Genomic DNA, 15,612 nt, shown 5'->3' with positions numbered 1-15,612 from the left:
TTTCACCTCTAGGTCAGTGAGTTGAATCCAGTTCAGGTCACCAGAGACCCAAAGTTGTTACCGTCTTCTGACTGTTCAGTGGCCTGTGTGAAACGGGCTGGTGGTCTCAGTCTCTACTGGATGCCTGTCTGTACACCAACCAAAGGAAGTCCAAGAAACTGCAAAAGGAAATGTGGATTAGAAAATGAAACCCTGGTGTTCCAAAGCAGAGTTAGGAAGTTGGGCAGAACCATCCTCCATAAAGTCACACTGAAGAAAAAGAGAGTAACCACAAGTGCCACAGACGTCACAAAGAGACTGGAGGTTAATTCACTTGCCCTAATGAAGTTGAACTAAACAGGGAAAGGAAAAACCTGTATTGGACCAGAGGGGAGAGGGTTACATTGGGAAAGATGACAGTTTACTTGGGAGAAAACCTTGAGGGGACCCACGCAAGAAGAAGAAAGTGGGTTTTGACTTTTGAGGGAGAAGGAAATCAGAGAGCAGCAGACATTTGAGGAACTACCGGAACTGAGAAAATTCGATGCAAAGGCACCAGGAGGGTATTTCCCTAGGGAGCATGAGAAGTCTCCCAGCGGTCAGGAAGCTGGTGGACCATCGTCATTTATGCCAGCACTACCATCTGACCTCAGCACTGATGATGCTTCGTGAAGAGAAGTAGTCTGGAAAAAAATTGGCCGGGCTAGTGATTTAATTGGAGGGGTTGGTATTGAGAGAGAGAGAGAGAGAGAGACCCCTCCCTCCCAGGAACCCCATTCCTCGGGTGAGCTGATCTGCCCGCGGAGTGCTGAGGAGCTGGCCAAGCGCGATTTCTGTGACTGGCACACTGTTTGTCTTCTAAAGGTGTCTGCACTGAAGCACAGTGAGGAGCTCTATCCTCTAGCTGATTTGTGGCTCCAAATATCCTGCAGAAAATCAGAGGGCATCAGAGCACTCTGGCTCTGTCGGGCTTTTTGCAAAGATAAAATATAGTGCCTTGCCCTACTGTATCACCTAAACCTCCTTTGTTCTCCTTTGAATAGGACGATTCAACAAAGACCTGGTAACCAAACTAAAGTATAAAATGAACACAGATATGGAAACCTGGCCAGTGAGAATGCTAATGAATTAAGTTCACTAAAGGCACACGGGCTAAGTTTTCAATACAAATAGTTTTATGGCCAATCTCTTCAGATCATAGCAGTTTTCTTTAGAAGTTCAAGTCTAGAAGTAGATAGTCGCCCCCCAACTGAAGAATGAAACAGATAATGTTCTGAATAACGTTCTCTCCACAATAGTATCAGTCATTCTCTTAGGAAACCGTTTCTTTGAGAACCTTGCATTCGTTGTGGCCTAAAAAGTCTAAAGTAACTATTAATCCCCACGTGCCGGCCAGTGGTGACACTGGAAATGAGATATTTAGGTGGACAGCTGAACGTTTTCTTCTTCCTATCAGGGAAACATAACATTTAGTTTATGTGCGAAGTATTAAAACAACTGCTGGTTACCTTTTTCATCCCGGACAACTCAGCTTTTAGTTTAGTTTATAGAAGGACAGTTTTAAACACTTTGGTTCGTTCATTCAACGTTGGCTAGACACACTTCATGAAAATGGCAAAAGTGCATTAGCTCCACGTTGAGTTTTCCTGCAGTCTGGCCTCCACCATTTTGTACTTGTTTCCACCATATTCTGGTATTAATGTGCATTTCATCAAATCCTAAGCCCCTTCCTTACTAGTTTTTTCTCCACATCATCTTTCTATCCACCTTAGACTGCAGTGGTTTTTAATGTGGATATAGCTGTATATAGTTGAAGGGTTTATATTTACAACAAAATATTGAAAAGCTTAGCGAACAGTTACATTAACTATCCTGGGAACTAGCAGAGTTGACAATATAAGAAAAAATGCATTTATACGTAAACAGAAGGATGCCACGAGACGTAAATGTGCTGGGCTTTCAGAACAGAAGTATATTGGGACTTCCCTGGTGGCCCAATGGTTAAGACTCCGTGCTTCCACTGCAGGGGGCACAGGTTCGATCTCTGGTCAGGGAGCTAAGATCCCACATCCTGCATGCCGCACGGCATGGCCAAAAAAACCAAAAAACAAAAAAAACAGAAGCATATTTTAGGTACTCTGCCCTAAGCAAGCATCTCCTACTGTATCCTTGGAACCTAGTCAGGATTTTGTTCACCTTCTGAAGTTTTGTGGGAGTTTTTTTTTCTTTGTGGTTTTTTTTGGCTTGGTCTTGTATTTGATTAGTGAAACGCTTAGGATGGGATCATCTTAAGCAAAACAACACAAAACTGAAGATTGTCATTGTTACTGTTCTTCATGAGTTAACTATTGCCAAGTTCAGTGGTTTGAAGCAAATGTCTCTGCTGCTTCTAGGATCTCATTTAAACCTCTAATAAAAGTAGTCATCACAGGGAGTTCAAATCATCCAAAAATATCATCAGGTTATATTCTGATTATTTCTTTTCCTATACTGTTTGGAATGTTGACTAAGCTTTTTTGGCTAGCTTTTAGAAAGTGAATTCTCTAGAAGGTTTCTAAATGAGCAATTCCTCTTCTCTCCTTCATTCTATTACTTTTTGATGTGGCTATTTACAACATTCACAAAAACAAAGAAGAGGCCCAGAATGTTCTGCACTTAACCACATCCACGTGCTTCCCAAAAAAACCATTAGGCATCTTCCCAGGCTACGGGGATGCAAAGATGACCTGAGACACGTCCCCAGTGTCACAGAGAGATGACAGAGAATGACATGAGAGACGTGGTCCACATTTCAAAAATGGATCCAAGCCAGAGTGCATGGAAAGATGATCAGTTCTGACTCCTGTCTGACCAGTTTTCAATTTTAGGTCCATGAGACCAAGGGACAGCTTACCACAAAACGCTGTAAACCAATCCAGACATCAGAATATGTGTAGTTTGAGTCCTTGTATATAAAGTCCCAAAAGGGCAAAACTACACCGCGTGTTTCAGGATGCACACAAAGGTGGGAAAGCAAGGAGGGACCCTCATAAAAGTAAGGATGGCGGCTTCCTCTGTGGGGAGAGAGGGGAGTGTGGATGTGGAAGAGGCGGCATAAGCAAGCTCGGGCTGTTTCCAGGTACAGGCAAAGTCTGATTTCCTGACCTGGGAGGTGGTTATACAGACACCACTTTATAGTCATTTGTTTAAACTGTATATATAAGTTTTAGCTATTTTTGTGCTTGTTCTTTTCTACAATTAAAAAAATCTTAATTAAAAAAAAAAAAAACAGCAGTAAGTTGACAAAATTATAACATTCCCAGGAAGAAAGATTGGATCTGAAACTGAATAAAATCAAAAAATTGAACCTTTCTAGAAAGATCAATCTACTGAAATAAATGTATCCTGATGCAATAGGTGTAAATCAAATTTTTGTTAATCCTGTCATGTTAAATGCCAGAGGAGAGTTTTGCTTAAAGGAAAAATATGGTGAATTCTCACTAAGGAAGTAAGGTAAGAGGGGAAAAAGCATTTATAAACACCTGTATGTTTTTTTAAAAAGTATGAGGAAAAAATTTATTTTACTCTGAAGGCTCAGTGAGACCATCAGAGCTTCCCAGGAAGGCTGCTGTGGAATGCAACCTTCTAGAAGCTCAGCTGACACCCTCTCAAATGTCATTTTCCACAAAGACCCCACATGGAAATAGGCCTGTGGGTGAGGTTGCTTTGTTGTTTGGTTTCATTTTGGGGAGAGCGCAGCACAGGGCTGTAAAAATTTTGAATCTGAAAACCTTTAGGCAGACCACACGGTGGCCTTCCTTGTGACACGGGTGGGTTACCCGCCTGACTCCTAGGGTCGCTGTGCCCAGGAATCACACCCACTTCCAGTAAGTGCGCGTCCAGCCAAATATTGTTTGAAGTGTGATAAAAATATTTTTGGCTTACCATATTTTCACTGATTTTTAAAAAATTGAATTGGCCAGACCTAGGCCCCCATTAAAGTGCATACAGGCTGTTTGATGAGCTTCATGCATTAAATTGATATTTTCTGCTTTATAGGTCTTCTTTTCACATTGCATTTAGATCTTTAACTAAATTTTAAGGAATCTAGACAGCAAGATAGTAGCCAAGAGCACACTTTTTTCTTAGTCAGAACCTGGATCTGAATCCTGACTGTGTTGCTCAACTGCTGAATGAACTTCAATAAAGAATTTAATTTCTCGGGGCTTCCCTGGTGGTGCAGTGGTTGAGAATCTGCCTGCCAATGCAGGGGACACGGGTTAGAGCCCTGGTCTGGGAAGATCCCACATGCCGCGGAGCAACTAGGCCCGTGAGCCACAATTACTGAGCCTGTGCGTCTGGAGCTTGTGCTCCGCAACAAGAGAGGCCGCGATAGTGAGAGGCCTGCGCACCACGATGAAGAGTGGCCCCCACTTGCCGCAACTAGAGAAAGCCCTCGCACAGAAACGAAGACCCAACACACCCAAAAATAAATTAATTAATTAATTTAAAAATAAAATTTAATTTCTCTAAATCTCAGCTTCCTTCTCTGTAAAAGGAGAATAGGACTGTCTTCTTTGGGTAATTATAAAAATTGAATAAGATCATATGTAAAGCATTTAACACATGGTAGGAGCTCAACAAGTGGGAGCTATAGTATCTATTGTGGGTTTTGTTTTGTTTTTTTTTAGTTTTATTTGTTAATAGGTACTACCTTGCTCTTCCAATAAATTTTCAGTGCTCTATAAATTCTGAATTTTCTATGAGACTCAGATTCCGGATTTCGACACCCCATCAAAACAGCGATCTTACAAAAAAAACAAAAAACAAAAAAAAACAGCGATCTTGGCCAGCAATCCCCCTCCTGGGTATATATCCTAAAAAGTTGAAGGCTCTCATTCAAAAAGATACATGCACCCCAGTGTTCATAGCAGCACTATTTACAACAGCCAAGACATGGAAGCAACCTAAATGTCCACTGACAGATGAAGAAGATGTATATATACGATGGAATACTACTCAGCCATAAAAAAGGAATGAAATAATGCCATTTGCAGCAACATAGATGGACCTAGAGATTATCATACTATATGAAGTAAGTCAGAGAAAGATAAATATATGATATCACTTATATGTGGAATCTAAAAAATAGTACAAATGAACTTGTTTATAAAACAAACAGACAAACATAGAAAACAAATTTATGGTTACCAAAGGAGAGGGGAGGGGAGGACTAAAATAGGAATTTGAGAGTAACATATACACACTACTATATATAAAATAAACAACAAGGACCTACTGTATAGCACAGGGAACTCTACTCAATATCTTGTAATAAACTACAATGGAAAGAATTGAAAAAAAGAATTTAGATAGATACATGTATATGTATAACTGAATCACTTTGCTGTACACCTGAAACTAACACGATATTGTAAATCAACTATACTTCAATTAAAGAAATTTTTTTTTCATTTAAAAAAGAGCAATGCTCTTTTGATGCTACAGTCGAGGCTGGAAAGGTGGACAAGACATTAGCCAGGCGATTTTATTATCAAGCTATTTGATTACTGGACACACAAGGCCATCAGGAGAAAGACTTCCTCCCAGTGCCCATTTTCTCCAGCTCAATTTTACACCCATCTGTATGGTACCCAATGGTGGAGAGCGGAGGGAGAGGTATGCTGCTGTCAGCAGGCCTGGATGACCGATGTTGATATGCAGCAAGTCAAAGTGCAATGGATTTGGCATTGGCACTTTCTGATTCTTATGCTGAACAATCTCAGAGAACTAGACGAAACAGTAAATCATGGAGGACGAGGCCTTGCTGGGCTTCACGCACATTCAGCAGGCACATGGTTGCCTGTGCATTCCTGAACAACCTGAGGCCTCAGTGCAGGAAAGGGATCAGATAAAGGAAGGAAACCTAACTTACACTTAAAACGAGAAATTTCTCAAAGCCTTCTGAATGTAGTCCGGCTGGAGGGATGCACTGGAGTCTAGAGCACCCCCTAGTGGAGGAGCTGCCACTGCACCTCCCCCCCCCACCCCCAACTTCCCTATGTGCTTAGGAATCCCTTCCACGCACAAGCATTTGTGTTCTGGAGTCACTGCATTCATCTCTGGGCTCAGGCCATGAGGATGGAAATGTCCCGTCACTTCTGCTCCGGCCAATACCGGGGCCACGGCCACATGGACTATGGAGCACTTGAGATGCGGCTACTGCAGCTAAGAAGCTGAATTTTTTTTTTTTTTAAACATCTTTATTGAAGTATAATTGCCTTACAATAGTGTGTTAGCATCTGCTTTATAACAAAGTGAATCAGTTATACATATACAATATGTTCCCATTTCTCTTCCCTCTTGCATCTCCCTCCCTCCCACCCTCCCCATCCCACCCCTCTAGGTGGTCACAAAGCACCGAGCTGATCTCCCTGTGCTATGTGGCTGCTTCCCACTAGCTATCTATTTTTCATTTGGTAGTGTATATATGTCCATGACACTCTCTTACCCTGTCACATCTCACCCCACCCCCTCCCCATATCCTCAAGTCCATTCTCTAGTAGGTCTGTGTCTTTATTCCCGTCTTGCCACTAGGTTCTTCATGGCCTTTTTTTTTTTTCCCCCTTAGATTCCATATATATGTGTTAGCATACTGTATTTGTTTTTCTCTTTCTGACTTACTTCACTCTGTATGACAGACTCTAACTCCATCCACCTCACTACAAATAACTCAGTTTCGTTTCTTTTTATGGCTGAGTAATATTCCATTGTATATATGTGCCACATCTTCTTTATCCATTCATCTGTCGATGGACATTTAGGTTGAAGAAGCTGAATTTTTAATTTTGTTTAATTTTAACTAATTGAAAAAAAAATTTAAATAGTAATTTAAACTAATTGAAAATTTTAAAAATGATAATTTTAACTAATTGAAATGTAAATATCCACAGGTGGCTAGTAACTAGCACATCATTGCAGTTCTAGGACAGACACAACCGCAGATGTTCTTTGCTCCTTTGCTGTAGCTCTGACCAGGAAGCACTGACACTGACATCACAGTCTCACTTCCTAACTGTCTGCCCAACTCTCCCAAGGGCCTCAGCCCCTCCATTTTGAAACAAAGAGGTCCCATGAGGTCTACATGCTCCTTGTAGCTCTCACATTCTGTGCTCGAGACTTCAAACGTTATAAATAAATTAGTTCCGTTTCAGAGGTAGTGAAACGTCAAATCTATCCGATGCCTGTTAGGATGTCAGGTCCATAGGGGAAGGGATATGTGTGTGTCGTGTGAAAGGAACCCAATCAGAAATGACTCACCCTCAACATTTTTAAAGTGTGGATTTCATTGAAAATAACGTTAAAAAATAGGCTTAAAGTTAAAAAACTGAAATAAAATCAGGATACGAAAAGTAGGCACATACTTTTCCGGTTGTTTACCTCTTGTAAGAGCACATTTTTAGGAAGAACAGCAGAAAGGCATCTCTCCACCAGGTACAATGGCTGTAGCAGTGGTGGGGTGGCCGAGAGCTGCTGACGGGGTGGATACATTCCCTAACATTTCCTGCATGGGAGGGTATCTTTAACAGCATAGAGTTATTTATATTGCCTTATTGTCAACAGATGGAAGAAGGCAAGAAAACACAGAGTTTAATGTTTTCAACTTACTAACAGTTTTTCATTAAGTCCACATTTTGTATATCCAGGAGTCTGCCCCTATCAGTTATCAGTGGTTTGTATGAGATTGTAGTGAATTTTTCTACTGCACTGATTCAACCATTAATAGGAACACACGATGTACTTGTTCATATACATACACTGAATCTATGGACTTGGGAACCACTTCCATGCCCTTTCTAGCATCTTGGATATAATATAAACCCTTTCAACATCTGCTTCATTTCTTGGATGGTTAGTTATTTGTTCAAATGTTTTTATGGACAAATCATTGTCACTGAACTTTGTTTCAAATCACTAAAAACAACACAGGAGCTCTGCTTATTGATTACAGAATACCAAGCCCTTACTGGAGGGCTTCAAATTACCAGACCGCCCAAACTAAGCTAGCCCACGTTTCAGTTTGTAGTCACAGACAATACAGCAATTTAATGCAGCAGAAATCCTGACCGAATTCAAAAGATGGTATTTCTGCCATAAGAAGTGTATTTACCTCCTTTCCCAAGCAACTGGTTAACGCTGACATTTGACAGTGGCCCACTTTGTCTCTGAGAAGTTTGTGGACACAGATTCAGCTGAAGGATGTTTATATAAAAATACATGGTGTAATTAAGACCTACAGCTCACAGCATTCCCTAAGTATATGTTCATGTATAATTTTTATAATTATGCAGTTTACAGACACAAAAGTCACATCACATGGCTATCATTTTTAATATGTATCATGCACTTAGAAACAAGAATCTGGCTTCATTTAAGCTGTTAATCATGTTTCACTGGTGCTCAAAGATCAGAAGGAAAACAGAAGGTTTGGAGAAATCGTAAGGCAGGGCCCAGGTGAGCTGCCTCTGCCCCAGTCACTGCTCAGGTGTGATGACAGCCCACGTCGCTAAAACAAACCTCAACCCTGCCATTCGATGGTCTTGGCTGGCATTGTCTGAATTTTTTTTTTTTTCCCCACAAGAAAAGCTGGTCTTTCATATTAAGTGGAGTCATGTCAGAAATTGGACAAACAGTATATTCAGAGCTCAAGTGGAGACAGTGCCCTTTATGTAAAGAAGCGGCGCAAGGTTTAAAAAGTGTGCTAGGGTTTCAGTAACTTGATTGTTTAGACTCAGGTGAGGGCACCAACGCTTTGAGCCAAAAAAAAAAAAAAAAAAAAAGGAAAGAAAGAAAGATTAATCACGTTGTACCTAAGCCAATCCACTAATCACGAATACAAAATATGGTGCTAAGATATGAAGGCGCTACAGACATGCCACCAAAAGCTGGATGTGAAAGTAAACATTCCAAATTCCCTACCCCCCTCTCACAGCTAATCTGACGGGGCCACCCAATGGCTTTCCACCAGGGTAAAGGGAGCCGGCTGCCTCTGAGTCCAGGCAGGCTTTGAAATGGCCTTCCATTAGAAACCTGGTAGAAGCATCTCCTGGGATTGCTGCCGTGCTCCGTTGCCGCCTGTCAGGTGGCCGCAGCGACCCCGCAGCAAACCCCATGGAGATGGAAAGCACCACGTGACTGCCCAGGTCCACCCCGTCTCTGTTTTCAAGGTCTTTCCTGAAAGTTGGCCACACAGATAACCTGGTTTCCATGCTATTTATTGCCCAGGAAGGAGGAAGGGTTGAGCCCAACCCCTTGGGGATGTGAACTTGCGGTTCCAGGGAGTCTAGGGGATCAAATCTGATGCTTTCAGGGCTGAGCTGCCCCAGAGAGTGAATCCAACCGCAGCTTTCTCTCAGAACCAAAAGGGGAACCGAACTACAATGGCTCTTTCTTATTTGTGACACATGGTGGGGGTGGGGGGGAAGAAAAGAAAAGAAAAGAAAGCTTTCGCTAGTACTTTAGGACATATGTAACCCGTGGCTTTTGCAAATAGTCGTTTTTCTACATGGAGAATGAATTCCCCTTAATATTCTTTTTATTAACTGAAACATCATTTTACCCGAGATCCCCATTTACTGGTGGCAAATCTGGGTCACTTTAGAGACCCAGGATCACTTCTCCCATCAAAATTACTTAGTCTGCAAGTTAGGGAAGATTCTATGCTTGGGTCAAACTCCTGCCCTCCTTCTTAGAGTTTTAGCAAAGATAAAATTCAGATGGTGTTTCTAGTAAAAAATGATTGCCTTCTTGTAAAAGATTGAACTAAAGACAACAGCGGAATGATCATTTTTTTTTCCAGCAGCACACAAATTTGGTCTTTGGAAATGGATTTATGAAACAGCTGCCTTTGATGTACTTTGAGGCTTTCGTTTTGGGTGAGTTCTGGACATAGCCTGACTTGGGGACCCATCTAGGTAGAGGATGATGTATCTCACCAGGCAAGACATTGTTAAAGACAGTGAAAAACTAACCTCCTCAGCTTTGAAAAATAAATGTTTATTCAGCCATCAGTTTTGGATAAGACTCTGCAACTTCCAGCATGTTGACGGGTTGGTCATCTCTGGCCACCATATTCCCCACAAGTATTGAAAAGCACATTTTTACCTGTTTGTAGCTGCTCAAAAGATGTTTGTGTTGATTTCCCAACGTTCTGCCACTCTTTTGAAGACTAGATTTCACTCTGTAAAATCCAGTTCCTCAGACCTGCTCGGCTTTTGTGTGGTTGGAACAGCACACCCTGAAAAAGTATCAAGGGTCAACTTGGTTCAGAGGTCCGGCTGACGGTTTAAAGTTATTTAGAGAAAATCAGGCGCTGATGTACTATGACATAGATGTACTCACACACAGAAAATACCTCCTCCTCATTCAAAGGAGCTAAACATGTAGGTCCCATTTCTGGCTCGTTAAATAAAGTTCCCTGTTGCAGGATTATTTATCATGGTTAGCGGTTGCCATCAGTCATGAAAAGTTAACGAAGACCTATTGGGTTTATCTATAGGCAGCTAAACAAACATATCTTGCTCTTCTGTTATCTTCTTGTTAACAAAGCCCTATCAGGGTGTTCTCAACATCAGCATTTACTGCACAGGGGCCCTTTATCTGGGATGATATATAGGGAGACCATCAATTAGTGTGAGAGTTTGTAGATACCTGCCATATATTCATGAGGGCGAGCGGCTTCCCCGTCTCTTGCTGTCACAGACACGGTGCAGCGCGGTTTTCTAGGTGGTGTCACTGCTCACCTTCTGGGCTTTGGCTGATTTCTGTCACGGCCATGAAACTGTCAGAGTGCCTTTGGTCCAGGCAGAGCTGTGACTGCAGCAGAGCCAGCGACCAGGGCTGCTGTTCTCAACACACTTACACAAGCCCAGAGGACCAAGGTCCCACGAAGCGATAGTGAGAAAACACACAGAGAAACAGGAGCCTTGGTGTAAGTGTTGCTTTTGCCTAAGCATTTTTTTAAAAATTGTTATTACCCAGTCGCTTTATACAGTTTGGAAGTATTGAAGCAGACACTTTAGTTGTGGGTGTGTAGCTGAGGGAAAAGGGGAGACTGGTCACCGGAATGGCATCTAGAATCTCCAACTTCACTCATTCTGATCCCGCTGTTCGTCTGCATAAAGACCATCGCTGGTTCCCCAGTGCCCACAGGACAAGGCCACGTAGCTTGACTCTGTGACACTTCACTGCCCTGTGTCCCTACCTCTCCCACTCCTCCCCTGCTCGGGGAACTGCCTTTCTCATCCTTTATCAAACTCTCCGGACCCTTTCCCCACCCCAGTGCCATCGAACCTGCCTGTTCACTTCTGGAATACCTCTTGCCCCCTGCACCACTCTGTGAGCTCATAAGCATCCGGAGAGTCAGATCAAGCTTCACAATCTGGTAAACATTCGAAGACACTCCCAAGCATTCTGTCCTCTGGGCTCACACAGCAGGCATTTCACAGAGTGTTTATTGCATCTCGAATGATTTACTTGTTTGTCCTTCTCCCCACTCTACCTGTACACAGAGACAGCTTCCTGCTTTGTGGTCTCAGAGCTTAGCAGGGTACCCATTATGGGGACACAGTGTTAAAGGAAGGAAGGAGGGATGAATGAAGAAATAGAAAGGCCGGTAACCCCACTGATAATCCGCAGCGCACACTGAGGTCTCCTGGAAGGAAAGAAGTCCCAGGAGCAGGGATGAGGGCTGGTCACGGCCAGACAGTATGCGCCACCTGTAAAACAGGGATAAACCTATCTTACAGGGTGTTCTGAGTTTAATGAGCATTATCCTGTAACTGACATATTTTATGATGGATGCAGTCACTGTTATAATATAACCAGGTTGTTATTGTTATGGCCTTTGCTGTAAGTGCCCCAGCTTCCTATAACCTGGACGGTCCTTTCCTTAGAACAGAGTTTCAGCAGTTTGGTTTCCCCAAGATAACTCAGCTGCCTGGTGAGTTGTGTGACACGTGGTGCCCTACAACACACGGATGGCAGATTGTCACACCTAAAGCTGACCCTAGCAGAGACTCCCAGGGCCACCGAGTGTGCTAGCACTATTGTCACCTCCACTTCCCAGCCCGACTGCACACGGGAGCAGGCCCCTGAGGCCCGCTGCGGCCTTTCTCCTCCCATTCCTCGGATGCCCCGAAACCACACTCAGCCCCCCACCCCGAGCCAGGTGTGTTCCCAAGGCGGCAGGCCGTGTCACCTCCGTGTCTGAGCAAAGCACCCCTCACTCCGGGGGCAGGAAGGAGCTGGGGTCACCCGTGCAAACGGCATCCCCTCTGGCCTTCAGTATCGCCGGTGGGGTCGTGACAGGCCGTGGGCAATTCCGGGCTCGGGGAGGGAAGTTGACCCCTCGCAGCCCCCTGGAGCACCTACACCTGCTGACCTAAGAGCCCCCGACTTTTGCCCCGCCGCTGCACGGCTCTGTGTCCCCGCTGGCGTCTTCAGAGCAGCGAGCCATCTCCGAGGCCTGGTCCTGATGGGAGGGGGGCGGAAGGGGGGGCCGCGACAGGCCGCAGTGGGGGCGACCCTGGCTGTGGGTGAGGCAAGTGCGTCCCCGGGGGACCCCAGGGTGTGCGGGTTCAGGGGCTGCGAAGGCAGTGCCTGGGGCCTGGGGCTGGTGGAGGCCAGGTATTCCTGGGTCAAGGTCACAGAGACCGCTCTGGAGCCCGAGACTCACTCCCGGAGGCCCCAGTGGGTCCTCCCGTGAAAAACAAAGACTGGGAGGGGCGAAAGGGAAGAAAAAGTCAGGAAGGAAGGAAGGGAGGGAGGAAGGGAGGGAGGGAGGAACTGGGAGAAGATGGGAAATAGAGGCCGTGCCGTCCTAGGCCCTCACCACCGCCCTTTGGCTTTGGAGGCCTTGCAGGCTGGGAAGACAGATGTTTGCCGTGCTTGCTTTAACGGAGACCGTTCTTGGGGTCGTGTTCTTGACTGACCGCCCCAGAAGGTCCGGTTCTTCCACTCCCCACCTGCCAGCCCCAGCCCCAGGCCGCCGCAGCCGGAAGCCTGGGGACCAAATCTATCCATCTCCGAGCCTGCGCCCCCCTCTGGCCCTTTTCCTGGCCAAACTGGGAACAGAAACCTAAGACCCGTGCGCTCCTGGCAGGTGGCTTCTCGGGAGCCAGGGTGGCCAGCGCGCCCGGAGGGGCTGGCGGGCGCAGGTCCCCAGGAGGGGAGGAGAAAAGGGGTGTCGCCGAGGGAACACTCCGAGAGAGGGAACAGCGGGTGACTAAACATAGGAGGGTAGACAACGAAGGGGCCTGGAAAGCCGGTTCCCGTCTGCATTTAGATGCTGCCCCCTCTTCTTATCCCCGAGGTCCCAGAGGTAGCGTCACAGAAGACCTCAAAGGGCAGATGGGGAAGTGGGGGCACCTCTGGCCCCCGCGCGACGGTGGCAGGTGAGGAGTGTCCGCGTGGGGCCCACGCACCTGAGAGCAGTTAGTGCCAACACGGAGCAGGCCAACAATGCCCCCCCCCCCCGCCGTACAAGTGCAAACTAGTTTCTGTGTTGGGGAAAAAGAGAGAATAAAAGTTTAATAAACGTGTGCTGTGTTGTGAACGACTTTGTGACGACCTCTGTTGCCAATGGCCTATGCACGCGGAATAATGGTCTCCTTGCAGAGAGGGAAATAGCTTAGCGCTATCATCGTTGCCTCGGTAACCATCAGAGTCCCCATCTAGCAAGAGAGAAATGAGTTATGAAAAGGCTTGAGTGAAGAAGGGATTAACACATGATCCCAGGGACAGTATGTCAATCAAAATCAACTGAGAAATTACACTGCTCTATTTGAGAATTTCTCCGGAACCCGAACGGCAGTGGAGTTGGGTGCGTATTTTCTCTCTCTTTTTTTTTAATTTGAGAAAGAAGGGGGAAAGTAGCATCGTGATTAGTCTTCGTGACTATCGCTGAGAATTACACTGAGGAGAGGGAAAAACTCACCAAAAGGAGGGTTAAATAGACCCCCCCCAGCCCACCCGGCACGTCCGGGCACCTCGCTCTTGTGTTCCGGCCCCCGCGCTCCTCCTGTCCGCGGCACTCACCCCCCACTCCGCAGGCTAGAAGCCCGGGGGCCAGGCGCTCGGCCTCGGACGTACCCCGAGCTGCGCCCGAGGAGGCGGAGGTGGGGAGCGGGGCACTGGGAGGGGCAGGGCAGGAAAGACAGTGCGGACCTGGCTCACGGTCCTGGAGCCTGAGCGGCAGCCTCCGAAGCAACCTCTTGCCGGCTGCCGACTGGCTCGACTTGATTTTCGACTCAGCGTTCGGCGAAATGAATCGTCGAGTCTGGTGCACACACCCCTCCCCCCCCCCCCACCGACCCGCCCGGTAGCCGCCAGCCATCAGCTCCCACCCCCAACCCCCCCCCCCCCAGATCCTGAGGCTGGCGGCTGAGACGCCCACGCACGCAGATCAGCGCGCGTGCAAACACAACCCCCCACCTTGCTTGCGCACAGAGACCTGGGTCTCAAAAATTAAAAAAAAAAAAAAGACACCGTGAAGTCCTAAGGAGCGACCTTGGGTTAATCGGTATCTAACCCCGCGCGCGGTGCGCCTGCAGCTCCGCTTTGCGCCCAAAGGCTGAGTCCGCTTGGGCTTCCGCTCTGGCTCTGGAGTCGGGAATTTTGAAAGAAACCTCAATCCGCACCCCCTCCCCTCCCAAAAAGAGGATGCTCTCTTTGGGAAACACTTGAGAGGCACAAGACTGCGGGAGAGAGAGCGCCTAACGAGTCTGGGTGGGCTGGAGCAGGGCACGCGGGACTTCCCTAGACGGCGACCCCCAGAATAATCGAGAATAACCGCCGTTGCTCCTGGAGGCGGAGCCCAGGGCGGGGCAGGGGTGGGGTGGGGGGGAGAACCCTGCAGGCTGGACTGGAGGAGTTTGAAGCTCTCGCTGCTGGAAGTCTGGCCAGCGCCTGTGGCCGAGACGCGGGGGGGGGGGGTGGGTACCGGGGTCCCCAGGGCGCATGGGGGCTGCAGACCTGGTCAACTCGGGGACGCCCCCCTCCTGATTAACCGCTCTGGGCCTGCAGCCTGCTTTTTCCGCACGAAGAAGGGACCTTGGCCATCCTCTGGTCCTACCCCCTCAATTAGCAGGTGGGGAAACTGAAGCCTTGAGGCAATACAATGACAAAAGGTACCCGTTGAAGCGCTGGAGAAGCGCCCAATTTCTTAACTTCGCTTTAGAAAATTGGCCTCATTATATAAAAATAAAAGTTTTAAGGAACTTTCCTTCAACTGAGAGCCTTGCTTTGCCCTGCGGGGCGAGGAGGTGCGTGGAGGCGCTCTCAGCCCACGTGTGTCTGGGTGTTCATTCCTCATTCATTCATTCACGCATCATTCATTCACTGGCCTTCCCTCCGCCCGCCTTACTCCCCCGCGAGTCCCACACAAGTTTCAAGTCCCGAGCGCCCTGCGCGGTTAACTAAATCGCCTTGACCCCGGCGCTATTTGATATTTGCCTCTTTGACACTCATTTAGGGGCTTGGAGCAGCGACGCAGACATTGGACAACTCCAGCCTGAAACCGAAGCCTTATGGAAGGGGGGGACGGGGAGAACCTGATAGCTGGAAACTCGTTTTCTCCAAAGGCTTTCGGGACAT

The sequence above is a fragment of the Balaenoptera acutorostrata genome, chromosome 3 (genome assembly GCF_949987535.1).
Source record: "Balaenoptera acutorostrata chromosome 3, mBalAcu1.1, whole genome shotgun sequence".
Classification (NCBI taxonomy): domain Eukaryota; kingdom Metazoa; phylum Chordata; class Mammalia; order Artiodactyla; family Balaenopteridae; genus Balaenoptera; species Balaenoptera acutorostrata.
This window is presented reverse-complemented; position numbering follows the sequence as displayed.